We start from the raw sequence: 11,068 nt of genomic DNA, 5'->3' as shown, positions 1-11,068 counted from the left end.
ATTCTAATGGAGAGGGCGATCAACTGATCCAAACCCACCTCCTCCTCCCGAGAAGTCAACTGGTCCTTAACCTCGTCAGAGAGCGCGCCCAGGAAAACCCCCTGTAGAGCCTCCTCGTTCCAGCCGCTCTCAGCAGCAAGGGTGCGGAACTCCACGCGAAGGAAGCGACGCTGCGGGATCCCTGGCGAAGGCGTAGAAGACGCTGAGAAGCCTCTCTTCCCCGGACCGGATGATCAAAAACCCTCCGCATCTCTTCGGTGAAGGCGGAGTAATTGCATGAAGCCGTGGAACCACGTTCCCATACGGCCGCCGCCCACACGAGAGCCTCCCCTCGCAGGGAGCCGATCAGGTAAGCGATCCGCGACTTATCGGTGGGGTAAGTCTGGGGCTGAAGTTCGAAAACCAGGGAGCACTGAAGAAGGAAGGACCGACAGGTTCCCAGGTCCCCCTCGTAGCGTTCTGGTGCCGGAATGAACGGTTCACGGGATGAAGGCGCTGGGAGTGGTGGTGTCGGAGAGACGGGGCGCTGGGAGTGAATCGAAATGGTTAAATCCCGAAGGCTCCCGAAGTGATCTCCTGCAGAGTCCGATCGTGCTGCGTCAGGAGATCCCCCTGACGGGAGACGACCTGGCGGAAAGCCTCTCCGCTAGCTGGGTCCATTTTGGCCAGTTCGTACTGTCACGGAACAGACGAGGGGACCCAAATGCTGGACACAAGGAGACGGAGACGGAATCAAGGAAAGGGGGTTTTATTCCGTAGACAGGCGAGTAGTTGGGCAGGCAGGGGTCCAGTAACAAGCAGGTAGTCAGACAAGCAGGGATCAGGAACCGGCGGGGTAGTCAGACAGGCGGGGATCAGGAACCGGCAGGAGAGTCAGACAGGCGGGGATCAGGAACCAGAAGGAGAGTCAGACAGGCAGGGGTTCGATAACAGGCAAGCAAGGGGGCGACGGCAGGCGGGTAGTCAGGCAGGCATGGGTTCGGCGTCCGGAGAATACTAGAAAGGGAAGGAGAGAGTTACTACGGGGACAAGCTGCTATAATGCTCGAGAATGCTGGTAGGACCGATACTAACTATAAAGACGTAGCGACGAACTGGCGCCGGCTGATAGGAATTCCCCGGCTGAAGTAGGAACGATCATTATGGATAATTACGTCCAGGTGCGGGAGAAGGAGGCCCACAAGGGTCCCATAGCCACTAGATGGCGGCATTGGACCGCGTAGCAGGACGCGACGTGACATTTAGTTGCAATTGTGCAACACACTTGCTCCTTTCTGCAACACACATGCTCCTGCACACTACACACTATTTCATACATAAGACACTTAGTTCAAAAATGACATCATTGTACCATTGGGAAAACACATCTATTCAAAATCCTAACCACATTGGTTAATTGAAAATACTTACATACACACCTGAAAACACTTTCTTCCAAAACTGAACACCAATCAGCCAGCTACAAAAAGGCCTCTGTTACAGTAAGCCATTTTGAGAACTTTGCAAGCATGGGTGCAGGAAGAGCAAGAGGCAGAGGTAGAGGAGGAAGAGGAGGACAGAGACATAGAGGAGGACATGGTGGAAGAGGCCGTGCACGGAACATTATTTCCGATGACATAAGAGCAACTTTGGTGGACCATGTCTTAAACCATGGTCTGACTATGAGGGAAGCTGGGCAGAGAGTCCACCCTAATCTAAGCCGTTTCACAGTTTCATCCATAATAAGGACATTCCGACTGGAAAACAGGTATGTCTTCAACTCTGTACTTTCTACTCTACTTAGACTGTATCTAGAGTATTTGCAGTACTGTACCATATCACTTGTACTGTATTGCAGGGTGGCTAATGCTCCTTTTCGAACAAAAGTGGTAGTTTTGTGACATACTGTGTAACTAACCAAAATCGTGTTTTTGCGCACGGAGCGGGAGCCCGCGGCTCGGGATGTAAACAGACATGGCGGCGCCCATGTTCCAGTTGCCGACCCCCATGTTCCAGTACCGCCGCGTCGGTTAAGACGCCTAAGTACTCTGGTAGGTCGGACTGGGAGGCGTTTCATGCTCAATTTGATCTGCTGGCTGACGCTGGGGGATGGACAGTAGAGGCTGAAGCATTGCAGCTGGCTTTGTGCCTCAGAGACAACACGTTGTCGTGCCTGCTGCTGCTTTCACCGGGGGAGAGACGGGATTACGGAGCTTTAGTGGGGGCCTTGCAGAGGCGGTTTGGACAATGTGTGAAGCCGGAGCTCCTTCGTAATGAGCTCGGCAACCGCGGCAGGAAGCCGGTGAGGGTGTGGTGTTGGCTAATGACATCGCTGAGGGTGTTGCTGAGGGTGTTGGCTATTGACGTTGAGAGCCTGACACGTAGGGCATATGCACACATGCCCCCCAGCGTGCAGAGCGAGTTGGCACGGGACCAGTTCATCAGAGCCCTCCTTCCTCTGGAGCTGCGGGTTCAAGTGCAATTACAGCACCCAATTACTCTACAGTCGGCTTTAGAGATGGCCGTGGAGAGGGAAATCGTGTGGGGCGCGGTCGCTGAGGGGGGCCCAAGAGGGAGTTATCCGGCAGGGGGAGCAGCCCGGGGCCCGGTGGCAGAGGAAAAGCCAGCGTGGGCGACAGAAATGACGGAACTGATAAGGGCCGTATCACTGCAGCCGTCACGCATTCGACAGCGCCCCGACCAAAGAGCCTGCTGGGGGTGTGGCCAACCTGGACATTTGGTCAGAGATTGCCCCACTTCACGTGCGGGTCCGGGAAACGCCACAGGGCCCGCACAGGGGGGGATGTGCGGACCTTAAACAGTTCTTCCCCCGCCTCCCCCGCCCCAGCTGTACCAGAAACGGAGGGGCCACGTCATCACAGGCGGGGGAGCCAAGACCCACTTCCCCCAGAAGCAGACGTCATCGAAGCTTCAAGGACGGCGGTGGTGGTGGGTCGACTCGGTGGCGGGGATTCATGCTATGTCCCTGTGGCCGTGGAGGGGGTGCCATGTTCGGCCCTGGTGGATACCGGTTCATCAGTGACTGTGCTCAGACCAGACGTGTGCCCGGAGTGGATTCGGTTGGAGCCCACTGACGTGCAGCTGCGCACGGCCACAGGGGGGCTGGCCCCGATGAAAGGTACGGGGCTACTTACACCCCCCATTGACTTTGGGGGGAAAGGACGTACGTCACCCAGTGTGGGTAGCAGCGGTGCAGGACCCATGTATTCTGGGCTTTGACTTTTTGAAGGCCACAGGTTGTCGACTCGATCTGGACGGGGGCACGCTGAGCCTCCGAGGGGGGCCTGTGATCGCTTTGTTGCCCACTGGCTCTGATTCGGGGCCGCCCGTGGGTCCCCTCTCGCCGGCAGTGTGTGCAGTAGAGCCCGATGTCAGCGATCCCCTGCCCGTGGCGTCCGTAACCTTTCCCATGACTTATGTGCCCCAAGCAGCCCAGACCCAGTCACGACGACTGGAGGGGGGGGCGTCGACCGTGAGGGAGATATGGCTAAAGAACCGGGAGGGGCTGGACGACCAGCAGCAGGAGCGGTTGTGGCAGTTGTTGCTCGAGTTCCAGGACAGTTTTGCTATGAGGGAGGATGACGTGGGCCGGACTCCCTTGGTGCTGCACGAGATCGACTGCACGAGATCGACTGCGCCAGGTGCTGGAACGGATCCGTGCAGCGGGCCTGAAGCTGCACCTAGAGAAGTGTCACTTTATGCGCAGAGAGGTACAGTTCTTGGGGCACACAGTGGGACAGCACAATGGAAGCGAAAGTGCAGGCGGTTGCAGACTGGCCCACCCCGGCTAATCAGAAGCAGCTAAAGAGCTTCCTTGGCCTGGCTTCCTATTACCGGAAGTTTGCACGAGGTTTTTCATGCTTTGCTGCTCCTCTTTATAGGCTGCTACAAAAGGACAGTGTCTTTGTGTGGACTGAGCAGTGCCAGGGGGCGTTCACCAGCCTTCAGCGTGCCCTGAGCGAGTCCCCCGTGCTGGCCCCGGTTGACCCCTCGCTGCCGTTCATGCTGGACACCGATGCTAGTGGCGTCGGGGTGGGAGGGGTGCTCTCCTAAGTGGGGCCTGATGGAGAGAGAGTGGTGGCGTACTTTAGCCGGGCCTTTAACAAGGCAGAGCGGCGTTACTGCGTTACCCGCAGAGAGCTCTTGGCCGTAGTGCTCTCCATCCGTCACTTCAGGTACTACCTCTGCGGCCTGCCTTTTACAGTGAGGACCGACCACTCTGCTCTCCAGTGGCTCATGACCTTCAAAGAGCCGGAAGGGCAGGTGGCCAGGTGGTTGGAGGAACTCCAGGCCTACTTCTTCAGAGTGGAACACCGGGCTGGAGCCCGACACGCCGACGCACTCTCTCGGCGGCCCTGCGCTGCCGAGGGGTGTCGCTGCTGCGAGAGGAAGGAGGCCCGTGAGAGTGAACTGCAGGCAGAGGAGGAGGGATGCGCCGCGGTGCAGCAGTTGGAGGTCGTCTGCCGAGGGTTGGAGACCATAGATGGAGGCGATTGGAGAAAGCATCAGGAGCATGATACCGACCTTCAGCCGGTGTTGCAGTGGGTGGTGGCGCAGCGAAAACCACCGTGGGAGGAGGTGGCCGCCCTCTCCAGAGATGTCAAGGGCCTGTGGGACAAGTTCGGGGTCCTGCGCCTCTGCCGGGGCGTGCTGCAGCAGGCCTGGAAGGAGCCGGCCACGGGCGAAGAGAGGTGGCAGGTTGTGGTTCCCAAGGGCCTACAGGGGGCAGTGCTCGAGGCCATGCATGGAGCCGCAGGGTCGGGGCACTTTGGGGTTGCTAAGACACTCCGACGCCTACGCCAGGGTTTTTACTGGGGCCGGTCCCGGAGGGATGTCGAGGACTTTTGCCGGCGGTGTGACCCCTGCACCGCACGGAAGGGCCCCACCGGGCGCTCACATGCTCCCCTTCAGTAGTTTCTGGTGGGCGCACCTATGGAGAGGGTGGCGATGGATGTAGTGGGGCCTCTGCCCCGCTCGGACCGTGGCAACCGCTACGTTCTCACGGCCATCGACTACTTCTCCAAGTGGCCCGAAGCCTATGCCATCCCAGATCAAGAAGCTGAGACCGTGGCCGACGCCCTGTTGGGGGGCATGTTCAGCCGTTTTGGGGTGCCAGAGACTTTGCATAGCGACCAGGGGAGAAACTTTGAGTCCCGGCTGTTCTCCGCTATGTGTGAGCGCTTGGGCATTCATAAGACCCGCACCACGCCCCAGAGGCCACAGAGTGATGGACTGGTGGAGCACTTCCACCGCACCATGGGCCAACAGCTGGCCATCCTCACCTCCCAGCACCAAAGACACTGGGATAACCACCTTCCCCTGGTTCTCATGGCTTGCCGCACCGCCGTGCAGGAGTCTACGTAATGCACGCCGTCCCTTCTCATGCTGGGAAGGGAGCTTCGTACCCCGGCGGAGTTAGCGTTCGGTCATCCACCGGATGCCCCAGACTGTTCCCCTGGCCCTGAGTATGCCAGGAGACTCCAAGATCGCCTGGAGTCGGCCCACCTATTTGCTCAGGAGCAACAGCAGAGGGCAGAGGTGAGGCAGAAAAGAAATTACGACGTAAAAAGCAAAGGCCGGCTTTTCCAGGCGGGAGAGCTAGTTTGGGTGTTCAATCCCCAAAGGAAGAAGGGGAGATGCCCTAAACTTGACAGTCCTTGGGTGGGCCCCTGTCGAGTTCTGGAGAGGCTGGGTGAGGTGGTGTACCGTTTGCAACTACCACCTAAAGGAAGAAGGGTGGCACTGCACTGAGACAGACTGGCTCCGTACCGAGGGGGTGCCTCCCCACTGGCCCAGGTGGGTCCCGTTAGCCCTCGGTGCTGCCCTGCCGCCTCAAAGCCCACCCCCCCGGCGACACCGGCGGGGCCTCGGTCTGACGCCTTTTCCCCAGCTGCCGGGGATAACCAGCCCTCCCCTGTATCGGATACTCTTTGCCCCCCGGTCCGCCCTTCCCCTCCCAGGTGCTGAACAGACGGACGGACGGACGGAAAGAGGTGGCCAATACGTCGACCGCGATCGACATGGTCGACCGCGAGAGTAGTGCGGGTCGATTGCGTGACATTAAAAAAATTATAAATCAAAGTTTATATATTTTTTATTTATTAATATAATTAAAAAAATAAATAATAAAAGGATATAAAAATATAGAAGGATATAAAACTGAGTGGACACACTGTTCAAACTATTGCAATATATCATTTGCTACTATCGAATGCAAATTGTTACATTCTTTTTGAATGAATAGATAAGTAAGTATCCTAGCATAGACAATCGACACTGTGGGTGTGGCTGAGACATCAAAAACCATGTATTCCATCATATGTATTAAACTGCAGTTGGCTGAGTGGTTTAGCATCTGCCCTGCAATACGGGAGACCCGAGTTCGCGTCCTGGGTACGTCATTTAATTCTTGCCGTTGGCTTATTTTTGTAATTTCCTTTATATCAGAGAAATTAGGCCTAACAATTTACTTTTTATACAATAAATATGTCTTACAATATCCCTATAACCCAAATATACCTTGCAAAAACTCATGGTAAAGTTAATGTTAATATTAATAGATAGATAGATAGATAGATAGATAAATACTTTAATAATCCCAGAGGGAAATTATTTTTGTCACGAACTCCAGATATACATACACAAATACACAAATAAATAAATAAATATTAAGAATAAAATATAACATATATATATCCATATCCATATATATCCATACACACACACACATATATATATATATATATATATGTATATATACATACATACAACATAAATACACATACATGCACAAAAGATAAAACCTAAGAAAAACAAAAATTTACAAATACAATTTTTTTTAAGGACAATATAAATATATATACAACACCATATATACACATACATATATATATATACATATATACATATATATACATACATACATACATATATACACATATATACATACATACATACATATACACATACATACATATACACATATATATATACATATACATATATATACATACATACATACATACATACACAAAAGACAGCACTGTACAAAAAGAATTGTACAGTATTGTGCAAAAGGTGCAAGAATTATAGTCCTTGTTTGAGGTCAGAGATTACAGAGAGGGACGGTGTCTGACATTCTAAGGGAGGCGTTGTAAATTTTTATGGCCACAGGCAGGAAAGATTTCCTGTGGCGCTCTGTGGTGCATCTGGGTGAGAGGAATCTCCTGCTGAAGGTGCTCCTCTGCAGGGCCAGTGTGTCATAGAGAGGGTGTGAGACATTGTCCAAGATGGACTGAAACCTGGACAGCATCCTCCTCTCTGCCACGGTCGTCAGGGTGTCCAGTTCCTCCCCCACAACATCACCGGCCCTCCTAATCAGTCTTTCAAGTCTGTTGGTGTCTGCAACCCTCATCCCACTGCCCCAGCATGTGACAGCAAAGAAGATTGCACTGGCTACAACAGACTCGTAAAACATCCTCAGCATCGTCCGGCAGATGTTAAAGGACCTCAGCCTCCTGAGGCAAAAGAGTCGGCTTTGGCCTTTTTTGTAGACAGCCTCTGCATTTCTAGACCAGTCCAACTTGTTATTAAAGTACACCCCCAGGTACTTGTACTCCTCAACAGTGGGGTAATCAGTAATGTTACTGATAAGCCTTTGTCACAATGACAAAGACACTGCATGGGAAATTGCAGCCACATAAATTCCATTCAGGTGAGTTTCGCGGCAGGCAGCCAAGAAACTCACCACTGACCACTTCTGTTGAGAAAAAATACTATGGTCAATAAATTTAGAATATTCAAAGAAATGGAAAGTTTTTTTTTATTTCTCCAGTATTCCTTCCTAATACCCTGATTCGGTGGGGATTGAACACCGGACGAACGGGTGTTGGAATAATTTGCGTCTCTCTCGTAAATCGCACCATCTTTCAACGTCTTTGTTTAATACGACTGCATCACCTACTCGCTCACATTTGACTTAATCAAGTTAGAAGTCAACTGCTCTTGATAGTACTGCAGCACAGGACTCTTGAATCTGATTTTAAATGCTCTTGATTTTAAGGCTGAAACATTGATACGATCTGATTATAGCAGAGGATGGATTCGATCCATCGACCTCTGGGTTATGGGCCCAGCACACTTCCGCTGCGCCACTATGCTTTACAATTACATAATATAGAGTCAACATCTAAACCCTGGCTCTTTGCGCATTGTTATTTTTTGTGGTAAACATCTTTAAATAGCCATCACGGCTTCTGATGTGGGCAATACGTGTCGGGTAGTCCACACGTACTGCAGCAAGGGATTCTTGATTCTGATTTGAAATGCTATTCATTGTAAGACTAAAACATTGAAATGACCTGAATATAGCAGAGGATGGTTTCGATCCATCGACCTCTGGGTTATGGGCCCAGCACACTTCCGCTGCGCCACTCTGCTTCAAATCAACCCAGAGGGGTCTCGAACCCCCAAATCCAGGCTTAGGAGGGATGTGCTTTATCCATTAGGCCACTGGGGCACACATGTATTTACATCATGAGATTAGACCAAAGAAATGAACGACCAACCAAGCACTAGCAAGGACTGAAATACAAAATAATAAGGTAGGTATACTCGTTCTTAATTTTTCAATCCACCCCAGTCTCGCTACCAATCCCATGCTCAATCATCTTCGTAACGGATATTTGTTTTAAAATGCTCGCAATTTATCTCTAATATTGTGAGTAGAACACTTCATGCTATCTATTGAGGCTAGACTAAAAATATAATTTTAATTCATTTCATTGAGTGATTGATGCTATTTTAGGTAATCCTGCTAGCAGAGGATGGTTTCAATCCATCGACCTCTGGGTTATGGGCCCAGCACGCTTCCGCTGCGCCACTCTGCTTCACAATTACAAAATATAGAGTCAACATCTAAACCCTGGCTCTTTGCGCATTGTTCTTTTTTTGTGGTAAACATCTTTAAATTGCCATCACGGCTTCTGATGTGGGCAATACGTGTCGGGTAGTCCACACGTACTGCAGCAAGGGATGCTTGATTCTGAATGCTATTCATTTTAAGACTGAATCATTGAAAAGTTATGATTATAGAAGAGGATGGTTTCGATCCATCGACCTCTGGGTTATGGGCCCAGCACGCTTCCGCTGCGCCACTCTGCTTCAAATCACCCCAGACGGGTCTCGAACCCACAAATCCAGGCTTAGTTAGGATGTGCTTTATCCATTAGGCCACTGGGGCACACATGTATTTATAACATGAGACTAGACCAAAGAAATGAACGACCAACCAAGCACTAGCAAGGTCTGAAATACATGAGAATAAGGTAAAGGTATGCTCGTTCTTTATTTTTCAATCCACCCCAGTCTCGCTACCAATCCCACGCTCAATCATCTTCATAACGGATATTTGTTTTAAAATGAGCGCTATGTATCACTAATATTGTGAGTAGAACACTTCATATTATCTATTGAGGCTAGACTAAATCTGTAATTGCAATTCATTTGATTGATTGATGCAATTTTAGGTATTCCTACTAGCAGAGGATGGTTTCGATCCATCGACCTCTGGGTTATGGGCCCTGCACGCGTCCGCTGCGCCACTCTGCTTCAAATTACCCCAGACGGGTCTCGAACCCACAAATCCAGGCTTAGTAGGGATGTGCTTTATCCATTCGTCCACTGGGGCGCACATATATTTACATCATGAGATTAGACCAAAGAAATTAACGACCAACCAAGCACTAGCAAGGACTGAAATACAAAAGAATAAGGTAGGTATACTCATTCTTAATTTTTCAATCCACCCCAGTCTCGCTACCAATCCCACGCTCAATCATCTTCGTAACGGATATTTGTTTTAAAATGCTCGCAATTTATTTCTAATATTGTGAGTACAACACTTCATGCTATCTATTGAGGCTAGACTAAAAGAGTAAATGCAATTCATTTCATTGAATGATTGATGCTAATTTAGGTAATCCTGCTAGCAGAGGATGGTATCGATCCATCAACCTCTGGGTTATGGGCCCAGCACGCTTCCGCTGCGCCACTCTGCTTAACAATTACAAAATATAGAGTCAACATCTAAACCCTGGCTCTTTGCGCATTGTTATCTTTTGTGGTAAACATCTTTAAATTGCCATCACGGCTTCTGATGTGGGCAATACGTGTTGGGTAGTCCACACGTACTGCAGCAAGGGATGCTTGATTCTGAATGCTATTCATTTTAAGACTGAATCATTGAAAAGTTATGATTATAGCAGAGGATGGTTTCGATCCATCGACCTCTGGGTTATGGGCCCAGCACCCATCCGCTGCGCCACTCTGCTTCAAATCACCCCAGACGGGACTCAAACCCACAATCCCTGGCTTAGGAGGCCAGTGCCTTATCCATTAGGCCACTGGGGCACAAGTGTTTTTACAACATGAGACTAGACCAAAGAAATGAACGACCAACCAAGCACTAGCAAGGTCTGAAATACATGAGAATAAGGTATAGAAATGCTCGTTCATTATTTTTCAATCCACCCCAGTCTCGCTACCAATCCCACGCTCTATCATCTTCGTAACGGATATTTGTTTTAAAATGCTCGCAATTTATCTCTAATATTGTGAGTAGAACACTTCATGCTATCTATTGAGGCGAGACTAAAAATGTAATTGCAATTAATTTCATTGAATGATTGATGCTATTTTAGGTAATCCTGCTAGCAGAGGATGGTTTCGATCCATCGACCTCTGGGTTATGGGCCCAGCACGCTTCCGCTGCGCCACTCTGCTTAACAATTACAAAATATAGAGTCAACATCTAAACCCTGGCTCTTTGCGCATTGTTATCTTTTGTGGTAAACATCTTTAAATTGCCATCACGGCTTCAGATGTGGGCAATACGTGTCGGGTAGTCCACACGTACTGCAGCAAGGGATGCTTGATTCTGAATGCTATTTGTACTGTTCTCACTAGATGAACATCCAGCTATCCAGTCAGTTAAACATGAACTTCAATAACTCAAGGAGAACGGGATTCTGTATTGAGAGTTTTTAGTGAAGCTCGTAGATTGTAAAACT

General features: G+C 50.1%; 1 non-coding gene across 1 annotated transcript; it reads right to left on the bottom strand.

Annotated features, from left to right (window-relative positions):
- Positions 1-10,336: 10,336 nt before the first annotated feature.
- On the bottom strand, positions 10,337-10,409 carry trnar-ccu (transfer RNA arginine (anticodon CCU)). The gene has a single exon. It is a non-coding gene; the product is annotated as a tRNA-Arg (tRNA).
- Between the last annotated feature and the right edge of the window lie 659 nt (positions 10,410-11,068).

The sequence above is a fragment of the Gadus macrocephalus genome, chromosome 11, assembly GCF_031168955.1.
Source record: "Gadus macrocephalus chromosome 11, ASM3116895v1".
NCBI lineage: Eukaryota > Metazoa > Chordata > Actinopteri > Gadiformes > Gadidae > Gadus > Gadus macrocephalus.
This window is presented reverse-complemented; position numbering and strand designations above follow the sequence as displayed.